This window comes from Vidua macroura, chromosome 13, assembly GCF_024509145.1.
Source record: "Vidua macroura isolate BioBank_ID:100142 chromosome 13, ASM2450914v1, whole genome shotgun sequence".
NCBI lineage: Eukaryota > Metazoa > Chordata > Aves > Passeriformes > Viduidae > Vidua > Vidua macroura.
This window is the reverse complement of record NC_071583.1, coordinates 844,308-849,773: the sequence shown is the minus strand read 5'-3', so window position 1 is coordinate 849,773 and position 5,466 is coordinate 844,308. Positions and strand designations below refer to the sequence as shown.

The 5,466-nt window shown below is 50.7% G+C and overlaps 1 long non-coding RNA gene across 1 annotated transcript; it reads left to right on the top strand.

Annotated features, from left to right (window-relative positions):
- Positions 1 to 1,972: 1,972 nt before the first annotated feature.
- On the top strand, positions 1,973 to 2,995 carry LOC128813989 (uncharacterized). Its single transcript, XR_008439240.1, has 2 exons — positions 1,973 to 2,010; positions 2,260 to 2,995. It is a non-coding gene; the product is annotated as an uncharacterized LOC128813989 (long non-coding RNA).
- Positions 2,996 to 5,466: the final 2,471 nt, after the last annotated feature.

Genomic DNA, 5,466 nt, shown 5'->3' with positions numbered 1-5,466 from the left:
CACCAAGAGTGCACCCAGCTTTTCAAAAATACAGCTCTGCTTTCACAAATTGTGTCCAACCTCCTACAAGTGTGCCCTAATTCCTACAGTTTCCAGAAATAAGAAAGGGGGGAGGTCAAGAGAATAAAAACCAACAAGAGTGGACATCAGGAGATGACAAGGTCACGCATCCTGCACGGCCAGAGCAGAGCCAGGGCCAGCCCCAGATGCCCCAGTGCTCAAGGCACAACTCTAACTGCAGGGAGGGTCTTGTGCACTGCTGCTGACACAAACAAAGCCTTCTCAAGTCCTGCTGCAGAGAAGGAAAATTAATTCTGGCTCCATTTTTCCGAGGTCAGTGAGTGTAAATATCTCCTCACACAAATCAAGGCAAGTTGGAATGCTAGCACTGCAGTGACTCCTTCAAGGTCAGGGGGGTCCCCAGGGGTCTCTTCCATCTCTGCAACCCTTTGGGACACTTTTGAACCCAGCTCTTGTTTGAAATTCAAAGTTCACAGAGCAGCGTTTAATAATCCCACAAAGCATTCTGTTTCAACTGAGAACAAAGGTTTCAGAGGTACTTGCATCTGCTAGGAATAAATTCTTAATGGCAAATTTCTTAAGTAAATAGCATCCTAACTAATATTCTTAGTAAGTGAAAATTAATCCTGACACTCAGCCCAAATACTCTGGTTTCAAATATACCCATTGCTAAACCTTCAAAACAGGAACATTCTGTTTGCATTTGTAAATGATTTGTGTCCAATGCATGATTAACTAGGAGGGGATTTATTTGCTCTGAGTTCTGTATGACAGACTCCAAACTCACAGACTCCCCGGGTCACACAGCCAGGATAGAAATAAAATTATAAAATATAATATAAAATACATAATAACAAAATATCAATTTGCCTGCTGACAGCGCAGGCAGTGTCAGCCCGAGGTGCTCCTGCAGAGCACGAGGATAATTCATCAGTGGCAAGGGGCAGGTCTGTAAGGGAGGCTTGCTCCTCTCCACGTCCTGTGGCACAGCCAGCTCCTGCTGAGGGAAGGAGGCTGCAGGGAAGGGGCACTGCTGGCCCTGGCACAGGGAGCCCTGGCAGAGCTGGGGCTTGGGAGGGGAAAACCTCCAGGTGCCCCCAGGGCACAGCCAGGCACTGTGAGGCTGCAACCCCGAGCTGGGCAATTCCCCCTGGCAGGGGAGACCCTCCTGGAGCAGTTCTGTGCCAGGAACCAGAGATGCATTGGACTTTTTCAGTCTTCATCTTCTGTTTGTTGTTATCTTATCAAAACTTCAGCGCTGTCTGCACCAGACTGTGTGCAGGAAAAACAGCACAAAAATGGCAACGACCTCGTGCTGCAAGGCCTTTTGAGCCTAATCATAAACTAAGCTGCCCAATTAAGAAGTGACACCTAAATTATTTTCCTTTCTAACCCAATAACTGACCCCTAAAGACCCGCAGTGCAGATTTTTCTGCCCAATTACAAGACACCACCCAAACCCAAGAAGAAGAAAGAAGAAAGGAACTCGAGACAACACCCTGTACCCTCCATCTTGAACCCATCTAGAACATCCTAAAAATCCTAAAGCCTGAATTTCTCTCCCCTGTGACACACTACACTGCTCTCTACAATCTCCACAATCCATTTCACACTTTTGTGGTCTCTGGTTTACCTTGAGGCTTTGGAAGTTTTCTCCATGAATGAGGGTCAGGGTCAGTGCTCCCCTGGGGGTCAGGACACCCCAGAGCAGACACAGAAATATTCCAGTGCCCTGGGTTTCCACAGGACACAAACTAAACACGGTGCAGCAGGAGCCTGGGCAGCAGCAGAGCCCTGCCAGGTGATAACACCAACGTTCCAGAGCCTGCCAGGTGATAACACCAACACTGCAGAGCGTGCCAGGTGATAACACCAACGTTCCAGAGCGTGCCAGGTAACAACACCAACGTTCCAGAGCCCTGCCAGGTGATAACACCAACGTTCCAGAGCGTGCCAGGTAACAACACCAACACTGCAGAGCCGTGCCAGGTGATAACACCAACGTTCCAGAGCGTGCCAGGTGATAACACCAATGTTCCAGAGCCTGCCAGGTGATAACACCGACATTCCAGAGTGTGCCAGGTGATAACACCAACGTTCCAGAGCGTGCCAGGTGATAACACCAACATTCCAGAGCGTGCCAGGTGATAACACCAACACTGCAGAGCCGTGCCAGGTGATAACACCGACATTCCAGAGTGTGCCAGGTGATAACACCAACGTTCCAGAGCCTGCCAGGTGATAACACCAACACTGCAGGGGCTGGAGGCAGCCCTGTGCAGCTGCAGCAAGCTCCAGAGTGCAGGATCCTCCCAGGGGCACAGCACCATGGCAGCAGTGCCAGGACTGGCACAGGACAGGGTCCTGAGCCTGGAACCTGCGGCCAGCGGCACCCAGGGGGCCACAGCCACCACCCAGGGGTCACTGCACTGCCCAGGGGCTCATGGCCACCACCCAGGGGTTCATGGCCACCACCAAGGGGTCACTGTGGCACCCAGGGGTCACTGTACGTGCCCTGCAGAACAGGCAGAGCGTGGGCAGAGCCTTGCAGCCCCCCCAGAAGCCTGGGCTCCTTCCCAGGCGTGGCTGTAAATGCAATGAGCAGGCTGCAGCCTCTGGAACCACCAAGGACAGGTGAGAGCAGCACTGTGAGGCAGCTGGGGAGAAGGCTCGGTGCTCAGGCTGAGCCCGAGTGCATCTGCTGCCCAGTCAGAGGAAGGTGCTCCCTCCTCCTGCCTGGCACCACCAGAGGCACAACTACACAGAGGAGGCGACTTCTGAGCGAGAGCCAAGGGCAAGGGCACAAAGGAAGATCTGCTGGCAAACCTCTGCGGTTATTTATTTGTTCAAGGGCCGAAAGAACACTCATTTCCAGCTCAGATGGGCAAACAGGGCAGAGCTGAGCAGTACCACGGCACAGAGGGATCATCAAAGCTCTGCTCCTCTGATCTATGATAAACTCAGCCATTAGAAAGCTTCCACCTCAGCGCTTCCATGTGCAAGGACACATTAACACCAGAACACACGTTACAAGGGAAATACACTGTGTAAGGGCCATTTCTCTCTCTCAAGCACAGAGACATTTCTGCAGACACACAGAATGATGCCTTTGTTTGGCCTAGAAATGACCCCAGCTCAGGGGGTCCAGAACCAAACCTCCATGAAACAAAATTGGTTTTACTTAAGGGTGAAAAAACACAAAAAAGGTTTGAATTCAGCTTCATTTGATCGCCTCCTGCTCAACTGTCCTCTCCAGCAGCTGAAGCAAAAGCCTGTTTGTGTCACCTTAGCAACAGATCCCACAGGCACCGACCTACTGGGGCTCATTTATGGCACACTGGGAGCAGCAGCATCCAGAGATCCCCAAATTCCTGGGCTGGGGGAAGAATCTCTTCCAATGGGAAGACAGGTGAACCCCAGAGAGCCGTGCCAGCCTTGCCTGCTGTCCCTAGGGAGCCCCTGGCACTGCAGCAGCAGAGGATGAGGTGCCCGTGTCCCCTGGGAGGCAGAGGTGCCACCTCTGAGCACACAGGGACGCCCAGGGCACCCTCACCCCTCCACCTGCCAGCTCACCTTGTGGCACACGAGCACAGGGGGTGTTGGTGTCCTTCCAGCCTGCACCTGCACAGGTGGGATATGAACATCAGCCAGCTGGGTTCAGTGCCAGCTGGAGCTGGAATTGTGGGGTATCGAGGGCCCACTGGGCAATGCCAGCCACAGCAACTCTGATTTGGACCCCTCTGCCTACAAAACACCCCCAGTCCAACCGTGGAGGGGGGCAGGCAGGGTTTGTCTGTCCCACTCACATTCTCTCCCACTACATTTCAGTCCATGTAGTGAAAATGGAAGAGTTACGTGAGGAAAATGACAAGAAGTGATTTTTTTTTTTCCCTATATCTATAAAGTTTGTGTCACACTTGATGGCTTCTATGAACAAAAAATGTTCATAACATTGTGAGCCTGAGAAGAAATTTCCTTTTAGCTATCTGCAAATGAGGTCAATTTCTTTCTTAGGTGGCTTTTGACAGGTTAATATTCATGCTCAGCTTATGTGAGAGCTGGGGATGTATAGCTTGTCAGGAGCCCTGACGTCTCAGGTTTCTCACTGGTGTCTGGCAGCACACACTGCCAGCACGATGGCCAGGGCTGGAGAGGCACAGTTGGAGTGTGCACAACAAGGGGAGACCTCCTCTGGTGATTGCACAAGAACTTCCTCCATTCTCGGGGTTCTGTGCTCAAGATGACCCCGAGATCGTGAAAAGAAGGAGTCCAGGTGCGTTGGTTTTGCTTCTCAAGGTTGTTCATTTTCCCTTCTCTAGAACATTCTCTCTCTGCCCTGCTGAGCTCTGCCCAGCAGCTCGGCCATGGCATTCTGTCTGCCCTCAGGGCAGTGTTCACATTTTATACCAAAAACTCCGTGTGCTGTGTTTATGATTAATTCCCAATACCTAACACCTGTGTTGGACACTGTGTCTCTACTCTAAACCAATAAAAAGTGCCACCATCACAGTGAAAGATGGAGGACAAGAAGAAGGAGAAGGACAAGAAGAAGGAGAAGGACAAGACACACCCAAATTCCTCCATCTCGCCTCCTGAACCCCATTCTAAAAGACCCCAAAATTCTACTTTTTCACCCTGTGCTACATCAACTCAAAGTCTTGTGACCTGTAAATCTTCAACAAAGTTGGCAGTTTTTTTCCCACGGGCTAAAATGGAAGCCACAGGTGGTTTTGACTTCGTGCCAGGGTCTGGAGCCAGCCAGGGCAGCCAGAGGGATGCCCTGAGTTCCCACAGTCCATCTCTTTGCCAGGCACCTTCTGCTTCATCCCATTAATTTTCCTTTTTCCTAGTCCAGTACATCTCTTCACTATGAGATTCCAAGGCCTGTAGTTTTAGGAGTTATTGCCATCTCCTTGTCAATGGAAGGAGATGATAAAACCATCTGGATTTCATAAAGTACTTGGAGTACTTAGAAATTAATTGCATGTTACCTTTTATTATCTGTTATTAATATTCAAGAGGATCTTTCAAGAGCTTCAGATAGTCTGTCTTTTACCAAGACACCAAAATTTAAGTACTCAGTGAGCTTCTGCCTTCCTGATCAAAAGGCATCTCACCATATGGGAAAAACAATCCACGTTCCCACTCCTGTTTACAATTCTAAAATAAGGAACTGAATTCCAGCTAAGCTCTGCCTCACTGATGGAAATGGAACTGCAGCACCTGGGAATGGAGACACTAATTGTCACTTCCCTTAATTGCATCCATTTCCTACCCATTCTGGAGGTTTCTATGGCAGAAATCCCGGTTTTCTGGCAACCACTGAGCACTGGGGATGAACTGGCCTGGGCACACAGGACTGGGAGGGACCTGGAGTGAGTGATCCCAGAGGGGAGCCCCTCTTGGGCTCTGCCCACAGCTGCCCCCACAGCCCCTGCAGAGGGG